At 37.1% G+C, this 19,341-nt stretch overlaps 1 pseudogene across 1 annotated transcript in view; it reads left to right on the forward strand.

The window, feature by feature from the left end:
* The first annotated feature begins 2,259 nt into the window (after positions 1–2,259).
* LOC149123589 (uncharacterized) overlaps positions 2,260–19,341 on the forward strand; it is a 32,649-nt pseudogene continuing 15,567 nt past the window's right edge. Inside the window, exon 1 of the transcript XR_016217181.1 lies at positions 2,260–2,299. The product of XR_016217181.1 is annotated as an uncharacterized LOC149123589 (transcript). The remainder of the gene's footprint in view (positions 2,300–19,341) is intronic.

Raw genomic sequence — 19,341 nt, forward strand, 5'->3', positions numbered from 1 at the left:
AACCTGTGCTCTCGGGCTTTGTGTTACTAGAATCGCCGGAGGTGAGGTGTGAGTGGGGCTGATGGAAGGGTGAGCTGCTTTTTGTGTCTGTCTGGTGACATTCATCATGCTGTTGAAAATTATATCTGGAAAAATTTCTGTTTGATGATAGTTAGCAATGTTTTGTGCAACATAGAGCATATGGCCGTGCAGAATTCAAGTGATGCTCTTTCATTCTTAATTTGTAATTATTTTTATACTCAACTGTACTGAGGTCAGAGAGTTTTAAAAATTAATGAGATTCCCTGTGGAGTTCAAATAGTAGTATCTATGGGAGCTGCCACAAAAAAGATAAGACTAAGCTGATATATTTTTAACATCAGAGTTGACTATCTTATTTTGAATATAGTCTGTTTGAAATATATAAACTATGTAATAGTTTATGAGAGTCTATGTATGTTTAGAGATTAGTTCTTAATTTTTTTTTGGATGCTCAGGAGGAATTGAGTCAAAATTAGTCTGCATAGAATGAGCATTTTATGTGGAAATATTACTAAAACTTAATATTGTTATATCAGTGGAGAACGTCTTGTACTTTCGAGGAAATGGCAAATAATGAATGAACCACATGCTAAACAAATATGGAAATGTGTTTTCATTTAAGTCATACATAAAATCGCATAAGCAATTTAGGATGAGAAATTGCTGGCGTGAACAAAGAAGCAAGTATACACAGAGATGAGAATTCTTTGTCACAAAAATGAGTGGAGGCAACGACTTTAGGAGGTGAAGTGATTTTTACATTCTCAATGCCCCACAAAAGGGAGTCTACTGGGTTGATTCCAGACATTAAAAATGTCCCCAAAACTTTCATTTCCCACAATTTAAAACACTGTTTATGTCCCCGCTACAACACATTGTTTAAATGAGGGGGACTGGAAAGCAGTCTGAATATACAGTAATCTGGGCTAAAGATGTTTTTTATCCCCAGCTTCCCATTTACAAGACCCGTTCCGAAGCTTCCTGTGATATATTGTTATGGAAATTTTGTGGAGCCAGGCAAAGCTGTGCTATGGAGATTCAATTTACTTTGAAAGTTGTTCATTATAGCAAGGATGAATGTTATTTATTTGATGTGATTCAAAGGCTAGAAATGACTTTTTCATTGTGGCACCTTTTGTAATGGGTGCAGGGTGATCTAATCTTTTTAATTTTGGCTTTCACACCAGTGGAGATGAAAAGAGATCCGAACTCATTTATCGGTTGCTAGGTCCGTCTAGAGACCCAAGTTCTGTTCCTGGTTGCTATGGCCAGTCTGACCTCAATCTCTGTGGTTTGGGGGACTTAAGCAGGCGTTTTTTTTTTTTTTTTTTTTTTTTTATTGGAGAGCATGTACCTTGATTTATGTCCAAAATTGTGACCCAATGTCTTTGTCTGCCAGTGATAAATGGTGCCGAACAATTCATCAGTTCTTACAAGTAAACACTGCTGTCCCACTAAAAATATGTTTTGTTCTGAGTTAATGGTATGGAACAAGGCAACCTCCACAAACAGCTATCTTTTATTGTGGAGGGCCCCGTGGAAGTTGGAGCAAAGTGGAGGAAATTGGCGTTCATTTTCTTGTATATTAGCAATTGTGATGCGGCTCTGGGTGGATTGATGGTGAAAGGGTAACCTTCTATTTCCTTACCTTCTTTGGCTGCTGCTGCCCCTGAAGTGGGCCCTCTCCAGACCCAGGGATTCGCCTGTGGCAGATAGAAGTCAGGAGTAGTTTCTCCCTTGGTGTTGGCCTCCCGCTGCGCCAAGTGCGAAGGCACAAAACGGGGAGATGTGCTGTGGCTCTGCTGCGGGCGACTCTGTCGCCCTGGCTCCCAAGCTGGGTTTTTGAAGCAAAGTTGTATCTGATGTTGGTGACTTGCAGGAATGCTCTGCTTTTGTGCCACTTCATGGTCCCTGCACTTCCTCGCTTTCTAGAACCTTGTTAGAAAGGAGCCACAGTGATTAAGAGGCTGTGGAGTACCTAGCCCTGCTTAGCAGATGAGCCCTGGAACATTTCCTGTTCCCCTAAAAATTGCTAATTGACGAAGGCTGCAGGGAAAGCACACTCTGCTAATAAGATGATGATGACAGAGTAGGTAGCAGGAAAGGCATTTAGTGCTTATGCGCACCATCAGCTTCCTTCCGAGAGAGAGACTGCGGCTTTGTAGTGTAGTTTTTAAAAAAAGTAACCTGCTAATGGTTTTCATTCTAAATCGGCCAGCGCTGAGTATCCTCGAGAAAATGGGTTCCATAAGAAGTGACATCCTCCTCGAAGAGCAAGGTAAAAATTCAACATTTTTTAAACTGCAATATTTAAACCATTTCATGTATTTCTTGTTAGTAGCATGAGAAAAGTGCTCTCTAAACCTTTAAAATTTGAGGTTTTTTTTTTTTTTTGAAAGAAGTATAAAAGGGTTAAAGAGAACAGCATAGAGAATTTTATTGTTAGTCATTTCCTAAAGATTGGCCAGCTTTTGTTAACAAAATACAACCCAATGCTCCCATTATGTTTGCTTTCAACCTTGAAAATAAGCAGGTTTTTTATTTTTTAAGAGAAAATTATCATCTGAGTGTGTTCAATAAAAAAAGATATTTATTTTATGCAGATTTTATTCCTAGAATCAGTAAAATTATAAACCAGGATTAGGTGATGTCAAAGGTCTCTTCCGGCTTGAAAATTCTTCACTCAGTACCAGTTTTCTGAAAGAACGCAAAAGGATGCCTTTATTATTGTAATTGCACTCATTCAACTGATGTTTAGCTCTCTTTAGCTGAGCAGCAGTCAAATGACCTATGCTCCCTTGTACAAGTAATAACTATGGCTAGAATTAATTTCCAATTAATTGATTTTTTGAAAGTAGTTTTAAAAAACTGACACTTTTGTGTTTTATTAACTCTGGGGTTTTATAGAGCTCAACTTCTAGCTCCTTTACTTGGGCATTTTACTTGAGATCTTCTTGAAGGTAATATTCTCCACGAGTGGTTAATTTCACAAGAATATTTAATTCTAGGCATCCGAAGACATATCCTCCCTGGTATGTATCTATATGAGTATGTTTTAATATATAAAATGAATTTCAGAGTGTGTTTTGCTTTGCTGTTATTTCAGAGGATTTAAGTGAATGTTGGGTAGTGTTCAATTTCCTGAAATGATTAAATTCATTCTGAAGAATCTGGGGAAAAGGCCTGTAATGACATTTTGATGACTTTCATTGTAAGGTGTAATAGAAATTGAGTAAAATATTTTAATAGCTATTCTCTAATATCTCATTCCAAATACGATGTTTTTATTGCTCATTCTAGCTTACAATTTTCGGGTGATAATAATGTTAGCTGGTAATTGTTTCTTATATAGAAATCATTTTATCCTTATGCAAAAGTTATTTCAGAAAAGTCTTCCTGCGTTTATCTCAGCTGAAGCAGTCGCACTGAACTCTTAAGATAAAAGAGTGAGTATTTCCAGATCGCTCCTGCTTTAATTTGGCACTTCCTCAGGGGAATTAGGTGTCTTAAAGGGAAGAATATTCAATATGATAGTTTGTGGTTTAAAGAGGAGAAACAAAAAGTCACACAAGTCGGGAAAAGGGAATAAAACAGATGGAATAAATACTGTGTGCTATCACAAAGCTAATTTTGCTTTGCTTTCCAAATGCCATGTGTTTTTTAAAAATTTAAATTTGGGCTAAGAAAGAAAAACTATGTATGTTATTATGCAAATGTTCTATTTCTGCTTACTGAATAGGTCAGTGCAGATAGATAAACTTGGTAAGACTGAAGCTAGCGTTTTGTCAATTCTTTGCCCCTCAATTCTTTCTCTTTCTCAGAAGATGAGCGCACAAGTAAAGTTAATCACATAGCTTTTAAAGAATCAAATCCTTTGGGAACTGGGAGTTGTGACACATTAGATCAATTTTCATGCAAGTCAAAATGAAATCTTGCATCAATTTTTCTGCACAAGTTACACAAAGCCAATAGCTTCCAAGCTGTGTTGTTCTAAATGCTAATTAGAAAAATTTTAAATACAATTTAACTTGATTACAGTGAATATTAAAAGTCAGAATATAATAGTGCTAAATTAACATGCCATTAGTGCAATTTTTTATAAAGGTAAAATTAAGCTCTTGTATCTGATTAAATTATTCTCATCTCCTGATATGTTTACAAAATTTTCCCCAAGTTTGCTTCCTTTTTGTAATTAATATTCCTTCCCAAGTAACACTGTTACTGAGCAACTGGTTACTCACCTTTTTTTTTTTTTTCCTGCCTGGTATAATTTTGATCTTTCTCTTTTTGATGTGTCATTCATTGTTCTTTTCTATCACCCAGAATGTTGTGTTGACTTCTAAGTTGAGGGTGAGAAAAACTCAAAACTTATTTCATTAGAAACTGTGTATGAGGTGCTGAAAGATTTGAGCTGGCCTTGGGATGTTGTTCAAGGGGGTTATTAGGAAATGGATTTTCCCACTTGTAACAAGTTCCTTGTGAAATTCAATAAAACCTTTCCTTTAGGTATTCAATTTATTTTCCGCAAAACAAAGCATCCTCCAGAAAATTTATTACAGAGGAGGGGCCTGTTAAATAGCCAGTGACCATACCACCCTACAAATATAGTTCTAGAATGTTGGCAAGTATACATGATACAGTTTTATTGTTGACTCTTTGTATTTACTCATTTTTGTGATCCCACAGCAAATTTTAATTTGTATGACCGTCAGTTGGATACCTTTTGGTTGAACGATGCCAGAAAATTTTAAGAAAATGATAAGAATGCTAAAAATCTTAATTACACACTCTAGCACTCACTAATAATTTGCTCAGATTTAATAATGAATGTGCAAATTATATTTAATTAATTATGTTTATAATATTTTTCCAGAGAAGGCCTATATAGATTTGTTATGACCCTGAGTTTTTATAAAGTTGCTAGACTTAATGATTGTATAACACTATAATATATACTTTACAGTATGCTTTTGTATCCTTATTATCTCTAAGCTATACATTTTTGTCCTTAATGTTGCTGGACTGTTTCTAAGCACAGTCTATTCAGGATTTATAAATCCTTAAATTTCATGTATTTTTCTGACAGCTGAGTTCATAGTTCAAATGCAAATACCGAAATATACCATTAGACTAGACGTTTCCTTACAGAAAGAAAGACAGGGTCATATACACTGGTCAGGAACATATGGTATATGGTTAATTATCACAATCTTAAGAATCTTAATATAGCTTACTGCAGACATCTTTAAAGATATTTCCAGGAAATATTTGCAGAATTCTATTTGCTAGAAATTTGAAGCATAGAAATCAAATATAATTAAAATCCCCTTCCTTATGGATTTAGAAAATATTCATTCATTCATTCATTCTACAAATTATTTAGCACCTGAGGTATCCCAGACACTATTCTTGTATCTGTTAATAGTCACCATTAGTTCAATATTTAATGTTACTTGCCTCATTTTGAAGATTATAGTAATTCCACTAGTCATTCATATATCAGCTAATCACATCACCTCCCATATCCCTTTGGAACTTGTATTTCTCTTGTCTATTTGTTAAATGGCCTCAAATATTTTATAGCAATACAGACCAATCTAAAAGAAGTCGAGGGCACTTGAAAAAAGTGTGTAACAATGAAATTATAAAATAAGTTTATTTTGGTGCAGATTTTTTTGAAATCCACACGTAGTTTTCCCATAATATGCATCTTTCCATTATCCTTTGAGGACTTCTTATATACTGATAAAACAAAAGGTGTCTCAAGAAGTTATCTTATTGATATAAATTTAGAAATGTTTTCTAGCTGCTTCCATTTGTTTCCTTACTATTCAGAACAGTGACACAATAGACACTAAGTGGTTTTATTGTTTTTATACTTCTGTTGCTTCTTGTACTATTTAAATGAATTTCTAGTTCTAATTTTTAATGTCTACATTTATTTCCTATTAGCAGACAGCATGCTCAGCCCTTTACTTTCACTCTCTAATTTAATCTCTCAGTTATGAGACAGGAACACCACTATCCTTGTTTGTAGACAAGGAAACAGATTTTGAGAAATTCGCCAACTTCCTCAGGATCACAGGACTAGCAAGCAGCTGAGACGACTTAAAACCTCTGTCCTTCAGGTTCCATTCATTTTTCTAGTCATTCAACAAATATTATTGCAGCTCTATGATGTTCTGTGATTGTTCAAGGCGCTCAAGATAAAACAGACTATATACTAGGCTTTGAAGCCCTTAGATTTCATTGCCTAAGCCTCTGCTCTTAAAATAAAGGTACCTGAAAGGTACCTGCTCTTAAAATAAAGGTACCTCAGTACCTACCTTGGTACTTTTGTTATTTAATTCACCTCGGCATCCACAGGTTCCTCAGTGAGCAGGTAGGATCTGATTAGAAACTGTGGTACCTAATTTAGATCTCTTAGCATTTGCTAGTTTTTCCTTCTAGCTGCATCATTGCTTATTTCTGAATGTGAATTTTCTGCACTAGAAAAATGATCTGCTCATAGCCCCCACGAAGTTTGTTGTGTTTTTTTCTCTGATCATTCCTGCACCTGAAACAGTTTTGCCACCACTTTCTCCAAGCCTTCCATCCTTCAATGTCTGAGTCAAAGCCCATGGCTCCCAGGAAGGCTGTCTTAGACATGAAATCCTAAAATTCTTTAATCTCTGTTGATCATTTGACACATGACAGTTGCAACAACTAAAGTGATTTGAGGCTAGGTCACACTTCACATGTTTCCTGTGGTTGTGTTTGTGGATGTGCCCAACTGACATGTTGGCAAAGAATTCAGGGAAACAGTGAAATGAGAAGAACGTTGAAAAAGAAAAAGATAGGACTGGAAAACTCAACAGAGCTCTGCTGTCTAGCACAGTTTCTGGCACAAGGTGTGCGGTTAATTAAAGGGTCCTTTAGTTCTTGGAGGAAAAGAATTAAAAAGTAAGTTTATGTTGATTAAAAGCAATTCAAAATCATGCACAGTTTTTTCATGGTACGTGTTTTCCAGAAATGTTTTGAAAACTCCCTTATTCACATTTGAAGCTATAAAGAAGAGAGAAGGGGAGAGAAGGAAGGGAAGATTGATGATTAGAGGAAAGCTAGCAGGAAAAGAGGAAATAATACTGCCAAGTTCATAATACAGGGCCTTTAAAGATTTTTAAATATTTCTATTAAGTGTCAGAAATACTAATAAGGAATGTATATGTACACACACACAATAATCTATATTTTCAAACACATGTTTGCTGCTTCTTGGAAGAAGTTGTCATTTTTATCAATTTTACTACATTTGGTATAGAATAAACTTTCTCAGGTTTCTAAGAGAAAATGCAATTCTGTTACACTTGTGTATATTTCCCATCTCTATTCAGGTCACAATGCAGTTGGTTCTATGTTGGTTTATTGTTTTATGCTGTACATGATTAGTTATCTATTCCGTGGGATGTATTTGAGTTATCATAGCAATTGCTAACCATCCTCTTCCCCAAAAAGAATCCTCTCCTTAACCATCATAAGATTTTATTATTTAATACTTGTTGGGTTTTTACTTTGAATGAAAGTCAAATTCACACTGAAACACCTAATAAAAATCTCCTCTGTCAACCAGAAACTCCTGCAATTAATTCTATTTATGTTTTTGCTCAATTGTAACAAAAAATGTAGCCTTGAAATACCAAGAGAAATATCTATGTCTGTATTTTTATGGGCTATTAAACCAAGTTATTAAGGTAGGAATTTTACTTAGCAGGAAAATCCAGGTGCCTATGAGTATTACTTAAAGCACTACCACACCTGTCTTCTGCTATGGCGCTTTTCTACTGGTTGTAACAGCCAGACTTCTATGTGTAGATATATATACAAGGAGATATAAATTACTATTGCAACTTGTATGTAGCATGTACTAATTTTCCAGGGTGAAACAAGTTAGAAAATTAGTTTCTTCATCCAGTGAACAAGATAGGCAGTGTGTACTCTCTAATTTATATGCTGAAACTTACCTATTCTTTGGGAAACCCTACTTGCTCATTGAGATAAGTGAGAGCAGATCTTGGGCCATGAGGCTTTGAGCTGTTCTGCTGTTAAGAAACAAGGACTATTTCTACAGTGTGTATTGTCATAGTGGCAGCTGAAGAGTCTCCCCCAGTGAATTGTGCTCTAAATGCTCATCACACACTATGTTGATGTCAGTAAAGTGCAAGAGATGAGCTTGGCTCCCTTGTAACCCTAACTTCCTATGGCCCTTTCATTTTCACAGGCATTTCAGGCATGAACCTTGGCTCTTAGTGACAGTGTGTGATTGTTGGTGTCTCACTGCCACCTGGGTGTACAGTCAAGAGTAGCAAATGGAGAACAATATTTAACCCCTACCATTTGCCATAAGAACACACCACATGCAGTTGGAAAGGCAAATATTTAATCAGCCAGTTTTTTCACTGTAGCCCCAATCAGTTGAGTTGGTGAAAGATTTTCCCCCCTCTAAACTGTTTCCTTGCTTTGAAGATAAAGCCTTTGACTAGCTCTCAAATTTGAGGGCATTGTGTATTAATGTAAATGTTCAAATATTTTTGTATATGCTAAGTTAATCATTTTTGTCAAAAGGTCACATGAAAAGTCCTCTGTTTTGTTGGCTGGCTGTGACTTTAATAAGTAAGAGGCTACCAGTGACGCACAAATTAATACCATTCCATTTTTAGGCATGTTGTATGATGAGGCTGTTGATCTTTAAAAGAAATTCCATTTGGTGACATTTACAAAAATAGTTTCACATTAGCAACTTTTAATTATAAAAAATATCAAGAATGGTAAAACTTTCAAGTGGCAAGGAAGTCACCTAGGAGGTGTGAGCTTCAGGAAGGAAACGCGACTCTCATCAGATGTTAGCTTTGACAAGCTGGAAACCAGAATGATAGAATAGACTTCTCTGTATAAACAAGCACATTATCTGAAAGATGACATTTTTTTAAGTCTAGTGCTTTCACATAGTGCTGGATTTGAAATATTTGAATCCAGAGTTTAGTGGTCCTTTCCTCTAATCCTACTGATTCAGTGCAATGTAGTCTAATCCCCTTGAGTTCACCCAAAGACACATTGAGTTTTTATATTTATGAATACTTCAAACTCCTCCTATCTCTTTGATGTATTATTTTTATTTTTTGTTTGTATAAACAGTAAGATTTATGGATATGTATGGCAAAAAATTTCTGGTTCTTTCCCATAAAACAAAAATATTTTAAAGAGTTCATTTCTGTGTAATTTGGGGAATTTTATTTTCCCATTGAGTGAAAATTGGTATAGTATATGATATTTGTAACTAAAATGGTATCTCTTTGGCCCAATAACCATGAATATTATCATAAATTTTGGGAGATTTCTCGTCATTCATTTGCACAATCATTCAATTGGCTTTTATTTTGCTTTAGATATCTCCTCTGACTAGTGTTGCTAAAGGCACTTGGGAAGATTTTATAAAAGAGAAAATATGATCTTCCCTTCATCAACTATAGCATAATTGGAGAGAGAGAAAGAACCTTAAGGAACTAATTGGATAATATAATGAAATTACTCTTAGCAATCATGCTTTGGTATTATGAAGGGAAAAGCTATTTCCTCACAGGTGGAAAGCAATATTAACAATAAAATATAGCTTTTAGCCTCAGAATATTGGTTTAAATTATTTGTTGTGAGAATGATAATGAGAGAATCAGAATAAAGGCTAGTTCTTGAAAAAGAATTTTAGTGTTTTTCAGTTGATATTGGCAAAATACAAGGTTTTCGTTTCATGAGAATTTTTAAAAAATAAATATTTCCTACTATTAATAATTATCCCATCCACGGATTAAAAATAGCTTACTTTATTGAAGGTTTATAGTTAATGTGTGTGCACCCATGTATATGTGTTTGTGTATGTGTGTGTGTTATGTATATTGGGAAAGATGGGGCTTATGGATTTACTGTTACCCTAAGTGTACTTCGCGATATTCTTCTAAAATTTGGTCCTAAGTGTAAAATGAAGGGTTTTACAATACTTTCAATCATTGGTGTGTATCTATCTTTTGAAATACTTCAACGTCCTTGCTATCTCAAGAAGACAGGCTAACATATTCTTTGCGATTGAAATCTTTTCAAAACTGTAAAGTTCCTGTATGTGTCAAAACCCTATCCATAGTTTGATTCTCTGGCAGAAATATTGTGCCGTTTCCCCACATAGATTAAAAACAGTATCCCAAATAACATCTCACATTGAACAAAGAGCTGTGGGAAAGTTTTGATCCTTCTATTCCACCTCAAATATAAAATTTTAGAATAAGAAAAAATGGCACATTTGCATGAATGTTGGCTATTGTTTTCTAGGGAAGCCGCAGATTAGCCTGCCCAAAATAAATCCTTAATTTCACTTTAAAAGCTATGAAATGTTTGCCCTTAATTACTGTGTGTTGAAAAGCAAAAGCCCAGTAATAACTTAATTATTCTCTTCTCTTGTGTTGTGGAGCTTGTATTTGTAGGCAGAGAAGAGAGCCTTGGCTATTTCTGCCTTTTCTGCTCAGGGAAGGGAAGCATGGAGTAGAAAAGTGCAAACCAGTCCCTCCCAGACACCTCCTGTGGACAGTGTTTGATGTTCTCTGTGCAGGGGAAGACAGATGCCCTTTCATGGAGGGGAAGGGATAGGTGTCGCCAAGGCCAGACTCTCCCAAGTGTCCTATTTTATGAAGGAACTTGCACTTGACACATCGTGGGGAGATCAGACAGAAGGAGACATAATGAGACTTACTTGGAGAACAGTCAGCAGTATCTTCTCCAGGATGTGGCAACTCTGGGTAACAGAGTTCACCATCCACCTGTCTCAACAGGTAATGACAGCAAAGACACAGCACAATTCTCCTGACTTGTGAGTGCCTCTGGTGCTTCCCTGTAAGGAACTCCTCTCACAGCTGTCTGCTCTGAGCTGGATTTTATCCTGATAGTCATTTGCAGAAGGTGTCTTTGAACCCCATGCAAAACAAAAGGTATGGTTGAAAAATTCCCCCAATGAGACTTCTTTCCCTTGACCCCCTACTCCCCACAGAGTGATTTGGGACGTAAAAATTGGAAGCCTAGAGACACTATTCGTACCTACATTTAAAAATATACAGTTGTCATTTGAAGAAAAAAAGACATAAAATTTTAAAATCTGAAAAGCCCAAAGTCTTATACATTAGATAAAATATGGTATATGATTACGTTTTTGATTCAAAAGAAAGAAAATATTTTGGGGAAAACTCAAGTTTATATATAATTACAGCTTACCTATTATTTGACTTTCAGTTGTTAGATCGTGATATCTAATGTCTTCCTCAGAATTAATTTTAGTGCTGCTCCTCCAAGGTAAATGTGGTTTGCAGTAGGCACTGTTGCCTCGTTTGCTCCCAGGAGGTGTTGCCGCTCTCCCGTGCGTGCTCACTGTGCCTGCTCCTAACAAAGTCACTTTAGCAGAAGTTGCTCGTGGTCATCTAGGTCTTTGCCACGATAATGTAGTCAAATTATTTTGTAATGGTGCCTATGATGGCAAATATAACTTTTTAAATTTAAATTTATTTTCATTTATTTGAAAGGTAGACAAGAGAGGGAGAGAGGGAGGCAGGGAGGGGAGATCAAGATCTTCCATCCCTGGTTCACTCCCACAGTGCCCGCAACAGCGAGGGCTCTCAGCCAGGCCGAAGCCAGGAGCCTGAAACGCAATCTGGGTCCCCCAAGTGAGAGAAGTGACCCAAGCACTTGAGACATCATCACATCATCACATCACATCATCAGGGAGTCGGAACTGGAAGAAGAGCTGAGGATTGAACTGAGTTACTCTGATATGAGATGTAGGCATCTCAAGCAGTGTCTTTACCACTTCACCAAATGCTTACCCCCAAAAGCATCTTCTTAGGCTTTGTCTTGAAATATTCACGTGCATCTACATTATATCTACAATATATACATATATCCACTGCTGATGTCAATATCCGGAAGTAAAACCTAATTCTCTTGTACCTCGGGTTAATCTATATATTGTCAATAATCAGTGTTTCTGATTCTTATGTGCGTGTTTATTTTTCTAGGCTGCATTGGTCATGGCTTTCGCCATTTTTACATTGGCATCTAGTGCCCTGTGATTTGAAGGTTTTAAATTAGTTTTGAAAATCTAACAGTCTAGTATTCGCATGTTGAAAAGATAATTGTAAGGATTTAGGCATCTTGATGTGGTGATCTCAGGATTTTTTTAAGCTTTTGTCTCATTTTCTTATTTCAGAGCTGTAAGACAGCTTTGTTGCAGGAAGGGGATGGAATCCCTGACCTACTGTTACCTGGGGCCAGTTCCTTATAATCTTGAAATACAGCTTCTTCCCCTACACAATAAGGATTATAAAAACCAGCTTAATTACATTTCTTGGCCACTTCCAATGTGTCAGGCATCATTCCTCCATGGGCTATAACACGAATATTAGTATTATCCACTGTTTACAAATTACTACCTGGAGGTTTGGACAAATAAAGAAAACCCACACTAAAAACCATGTAGTTGTTAATTAATTGATTTCCTGTTGGTTCTTTTATTTCAGTAGTATTTGTTTTTAAGAAAAGACAGAGTCAAAAGATGTATATATTACACATGCAGTTAGTTGCCAAAATGCCAAAATGATTGAAACCCTTGGATATGAGATCAGCATAATACCATAGTATTAATACTACAGCACAAGTCTATGATTTTTATTTCCCCCATGTTGCTACATTATACAGTGACACTACTTTAGAGCTGGTTTGTAAGTGGCCTTGAAGGGCTGTATGCTATGAGAGCTGCTTTGTGCTGTTCTGTTTGAAGATGTCCATGGTGCTCTCATCGTGATGAGCCAACTCCTTCTCTGTAATGATTCGGGATAAATATCTGTTGCATAGAATTGAATGCTAGTCTATGAGGCAGTTTTTATACCTTAGATGAAGAACAGATGCCATTTACAGAAGAACTTGACATTCTTGGGGAGTAGTTTTGTAGCCTTAAAAATTTTCATATTTCTGTTTTGTCTGGCTCTTGATAAAAAAAAAATCTAAGAATGATTTACTTGAAATTTAAGACTTTAATTCTATAGCGGCTTTATCTGCTGCCTTTCTCAGGACACTGCTAACTTCAGCTTCCTCTCCTACTTCATCTGCAGGCTCTTGAAGTCTGCGGGATGCCCAAGTGGGTATAGAAACTCAGAAATAGTACAGTCCCTTTGGTTAAGAATAATGTGTCAGTTTTCTTTTCTTGCTTTTGTGCTCTCTGGAGCTCACCCATGCATGTTGTTCCAGTTGACTTCAAAGGCAAGTCTATGGTTGGATTAGCTCCACAGGACAGAGAGCAAGGTGAGAAACAGACTTAGTGCTTTCAAGACCTCCTGGGGAGCTGATCCAGCCAGACTATGTGGTTACCAAGATGATTTGTCCATTAATGTCCTCATAGAAGAACAAGTTAATTTGTATAACACTTTATTTTTTATTGCCACCATTAAATTTCTACATCTTTAAAATAATGGCTGGCCAGTACTCAAAAAGACTGATTTATAGGTATGTAATCTCTGCACTTGAGGAATTTAAAATTTCATAAAGGAGATTCAGACATAACAAATTAAATTTGTAGTGGAAAGTACTACTGAAGTAATCAAGACATGAAATATTCAAATCGTAGGGTAATTTTAGGTATGAATACAGGGATGGAGTAAAGAATGGTGCATGCTGGAGAAATTGCAATAAGGGGTATTTGCTTTACAGATACTGCCAGCAAAGTCAGTTCTTGTAGAAGACTAGAGACACGCATTGCCGAGAGAAGAAAGGGAGAAGACTGGGGAGGTTGAAGACATAGTCACAAACTTAGGGCATAGTTTGGGAGATGGTTTAGAAGTGAAGGTGGGTTAGTTGTATGATGTGGGCTTGTGATAATTTGCCTGAGAAGAACATGGAAGCCTGGGCAGGGTGAAGAGACAAAGCAGATAGGACAGAGAGAGGCACTCACATGCATTGTGAGGTTAGGAAAGCCAACAGTGTAAAATGCTGGTGTGGAAATCCAGGAGGAAACAACCGCAGTGGTTCTGCTGTGTATTGATTATAGGCTTATGTGAAAACGGGGAACCATAGAAATGTGAGAGGGCCAGATAAGAGGCAACAAATAATTCAGGTGAGAGATCTGCAATTCCTGCACTGAGACTGTAGTTACAATGTGGGAAAGAGCGTCAGGGTCATTTTGGTGATTATAAAAGAAATAATCATACAAGGCAGAATTGACAACATGATGGAAGGGGGGCATAGAAACAGTAAAGAATAGAAAGGGTTTCAAATCGATTCACAGGTTTTACTTCTTTAATGGAAAAGTTACACACAGGGCAAGATGGAGTGAAGATACTCAGTACTACTGTAAGTCCTAGCAAAGGGACTAAACATAGTTGCATGTTTTTTTTTCGTCTGTTTCTGGACTGAAGAAGAAAGGGAATAAGGTTATTTATTTGCAGCTTGATTTATTCTGTTTCATCTCTATGATCACAAGTATGTGTTACTGAAATTTATATAAAGCTAAAAGCACTTTCTAATTCTTAGCCCCCACATTCGTGGGTTCTTTGAGGTCATTTTATTCAACATCGTCTAGGGAGACACTACAGAGAGAAGCTGCTGTCTGTGTGGTAACCAAGTGCATAGACTTTGTATTACTGAGCCTCAGATTGAATCTCGACTGTGGTTATGTTCTTCTAGTGAATAGAGCAGGAACAGAAATGATTCATTTGTCTCCAGAAATTGTCATTCTGACGTTGCTTTTGGAGACATTGGCATGTGTACTGAAGCTGGAACAATCCCACTTTGATTTGTCATCAAACACTTGGTATTGGACTTTGAAAGGAAAGAAAAATGTTGTGTATTTCAAATGAGCTTTTCGTTGGAGAAAGAAAAGGCTATGTGTATAGCTATCCTTTATAATTATCTTCAGGAGATATTTCTCCCCTGAAAAACATGCCATAATTTTATGACCGTGGAATGGCTCGATATTTGCTTCAGTGTCCACAAGACACAATTTGATGTAATTTCTTAAGTCTTAGAATGTACAGTACTGGATTCTCTGTTGTGGTTTTCTCTTTTCTGCAAATTCTGGAAGAGGAAACCACCAAGTAGAATCACATCATGTCATAGTCATAATGAAGACTGAACTTGGAGAAGGGACTTCTTTAAGGTCATATGGCTAGATAGGAACATGACCAAGAAAGACTCCAAATCTGCAAATACCCAAATGAGCCCCTTTTAACAATGATGCACTTTCCCTTACCAGTGTAGGGAATTCTAAACTGGATGACAACGCTCGTGAATATAGTTGCCACTCACTAATAAATCACATCTCATGTTGGGTGTCTTAGAATGTACCTGCATGTCTAACCACAAAAATATTATTCTAAAATAAAATACAAGCACTGTGGTGATGACTGAAAGGGCTTACAAAGGAATGGATACAGAGATTTTTTTTCCATAATTGAGATTTTATTGGTGTTAAGAACCAGTGTACATACATTTTAATTTGTACACAATTTTTAACATACATACCAAAAATTTTAAAAGCTCTGAATTGTCATTCTCTTTTTAAAGTTATTCCAGTGATGTTGCAGTTTCAAATTTGGAAGCAACTCTTCTTTAAGAGGCTATCAACTACCATATCTTCAAAGATTTCTGTTACATAAATCCCACTGATTTGTAACTGAATGTCATACACCCAACATACTCAAAGTTTCGATCTTTCGCAGCACATTAACAAAATTATTAGGAAAGCTGGACTACCACAACCAAAAATGTTACAGAGGGCACATGGTTCTGACAGAACAACAAGTAGTGACTTTCTGTAGGCAAAAATTCTGTTAAACAACATGAGAGAAGTAATTGAAAATATTCAAGACAGATTAAGTGCATAATTCTGACTCCAAATTGCCATTTAGTATGCCTTCTATTTCAGGATATAAAAACCACCCCCACCTATGGAATGTTAAGCTGACATCCAAGGCAGTCAAAGCCTCCCATAATTCAATATGCCACTGTTTTATGGTTGTTCCAAAAAAACAACCAGAAAATGATTCACCCCTTACAAAATCATTTACATTTAAAAATGGTATGAGATAGGCTTCCTTCTTTCTTAAACATGTTTCTAGAGCTAATGAAAAACTCGCAATTACCAAATAGTTGAAACTCCTCTGGATTATTCAAGAAGGGAAACAGGGACCACTGATAACGCATGGTGTACCTATCATTCAGATTTGGCTTCTTTCTCTTCTGCTTCACCAAAGGCTGGACTCTCCTCATTTTTAGTTTCTCCATTTTCTGCAGGCAAATCTTCAGTTTCTTGGTGAGCCATCTTGGCCTGTTTAACCTCTACTCCTCTCTATCCCTTTGCTTGCACTCTTCTGTCCCACAGCTTGTCTTTCCCAGCTGCCTTCTAGGGCTTCGTTTCCACTTTTTGCAGGAGCAAACTTAGCCAACAACCTTGCCAGTCTCCCCTGAGGTCTTCCTCCACCACCCCTTCGGCGGAGCTCATCTTCCTCTTGGGCATCTGGCGGTGGGGAGGGTGTGTCCGTGGTGCCATGGCACACCGAGCCCTCGTAAAGCTGGACTTCCTGAAGAAATTTTTTTTTTTTTAAGATATCAGTGGTTTGAGAAAGAAATCACCTTTTTCTCTGATTGCCTTAGGAGATTTAATAAGGAATCCATGACTCTGACTCCATCTCACTCTATTTTCTGCTTAGTAAAGAACCTACCATCATAGGGAAAACTGCCCAGAATTTTTCTCTGATGGGAATGTTGTCAGGACAGATGGGGAGGAATTGGAGTGCAGCAGCCACTGATGGGGCTGTGATCTGGGCTGGTTCTTGGCATGTTTGGCCATTGCCCTAAGTGCATCGCTGTGTTTCTCCTGTTCTAACCTCCCTCTCTCTCCTGCTTGTCCCTCTGGATCTTCATTCAGATCTCTCTTCCTCATCTCATTCAAACCTTTTGAAATTTGGTGTATATGTACTTTTGGCATTTCTTTGTCTCCATTTTATGATTTCCAGCAGCTGGCACCTGCTCTCATTTCACCATTGAACTCATGCTTCTTGAATTGTTCAATTCAGTGAGTTTTGGTTCTTTCCTACTTTCTGTGCATTTGGCCTCATTGATTGCTCCCTCCTCATTCTAAAAGTTTCCCAGTCTCCTGGTTTCCATGGTGCCCTATCCTCCAGTTGTCCTCTGCTTGCTCCTTCTCTCTCCCTCAAAAGAATTCTCTCTTCTTCTTCATTCCCTAAATTTACTCTCAGCCCATTGTTCTACTTGCCCCTCACTATCTCCCTCTGATGCACTGCCCTGTTTGCAACTATTTATACATATTATTTGTACTCAAGTCCCTTTGCTGAAATATCCTAATATCCAGTGTCCATCTTCTTGCCCTGTCCAGCAGGTGCCCTCCAATCCAACATGTGCAAACTAACTTTATCATTGTCCCACCTCATCTAGTTTCTCATTCTATGCTCTTTTTCTCCTTTTGTGGCACTACAGTTCACCCACACAAGAAAATTTAGAGTCATATTTGGCTCCTTTCTACCCACTTTTGTTGTTTTCCCCATCAAGCCCATTACCAGGACCTGCTGATTTTCCCTAAGTCTTTCTTGAATCCATCTCTGATATTCATCGTCATTCCCGCTATTGTGGTTCAGAACTCCTGCCACTTTCAATGGTTCATCTTTTGCCTGGACATTTGTACCATTGAAATGGCCTTTCTTCTATCAGCTGTCACCATGAAATCCACCTAACATGCAAACCAAAGTACATTTACCCTCTGGCAGGCTTAAAATCCCCTCATGTTTCTATCCCTTGTAGAAAAGAAAAATCCAAAGTTGTTCTAACTGAAATACTACCCTTAAATCTACTAGTTCCTGCCTCTCTGTACTCTCATTTCTAACAATTTCCTATTTTAATCTTTGCACTCCAATAATATACAAATCATATCATTTCTTTGCATTTGTTGTGTGCTTGGTTTCTAAATCACTTTTCACTCCTTCCCAGGCCTACTCCTAGTCCTCCTATGGTCAACACAAGTGTCACCTCCTCTAAAACCTTTCCTTTTTGAATCTTGTCCCCATCCACATCCCAGCTTAGCCTTATCAATGCCCTCTGTGTAGTCCAGTCATTACATTAAGTACCTATAGCATTTTCTAATTTATGTTTATGTTAGCCAGAGAGCCCACTGCTTGTAGACAGCAGCTTATTTCCATTAACTAAATTCAGACTTCTTTGAATAAGAATTTGGCATTGAACTAGAAAGATCTTTTGGATGTTCCACTGCTACTGATTGAGTCCGGAAGCTGTTATATAAGAATGCTTTTATATACCAGGAGTCTTCAAAAAGTTCATAGAAAATGTATATTATGAAAAAACTACGTGGATTTCAAGCATTTTTGTATCAAAATAAACTTCTTTTCTATCTCTCCATGTACTTTTTGAAATACCCTCATAAGTATATAACGTTTAATTTTGCTTTTCATTATTTTTGAGGAATAGTAGCTGAGTTACAAGCAAATATCTTTATCTTTCCTTCTCTCCCAACATACACAATTTCCCTTCATTTTATCCCATAAGAAGCCAAAATTAAGAAAAGGCAGACTTGTCGGCTTGCACAGAGCATCGCAATTAGAGTAAAAGTGTCATAAGAATCCATTTTTCTGTTTCCCGGCCAGTCTTCTTAGTGATTTATGACATTGCTGCTCTATGATTTTTAAACATTTGCAGGTATATTTCATGTCACCTTTCAGTCACATACCTAAAACAAGGATTTCCCAGGGTAGCCAGTTACCATGCCAGAGAAAGGCTTTTTAAACCTTTATTTATCCACATTTCAGATATAAATTATTTTCATATCAAGAAGTAGCACACTGAGCTGTGCTGTCCCAAAAATACTACACATGCTATTTTCTCAGGAAAAGTGAGGTTTATTTTTTGTTAATGAAATGCCAAATAAGCCCAGCCAACTTGCCAGGCAGAATTAAATTGGAGCATCTTTGGCAGTAGATTGTGTTGCTCCATCCTTGCAAATGTTTTGCGAAAATTTAGCTTAAGCAATTTTAAAATTTCTGGGGCCAGATTCTTTTCAAGCTGAGACATTCAAGAATTGGGACAGGACTCACAACACTGTGAATGTTTCCAAGGACTGGTTAAATGAGATCCACTATGATCCTCCTCCTTCAGCTCAGCTCTTGTTCAGCGCCTATCAGAAACATTTCAGTCCTTGGCCAGAGTGGGTATAAATGAAGTGGCAGAGTTCAGATT

Source organism: Oryctolagus cuniculus, chromosome 11 (genome assembly GCF_051225735.1).
Source record: "Oryctolagus cuniculus isolate XC-2025 breed Fujian yellow rabbit chromosome 11, ASM5122573v1, whole genome shotgun sequence".
Taxonomy (NCBI): domain Eukaryota; kingdom Metazoa; phylum Chordata; class Mammalia; order Lagomorpha; family Leporidae; genus Oryctolagus; species Oryctolagus cuniculus.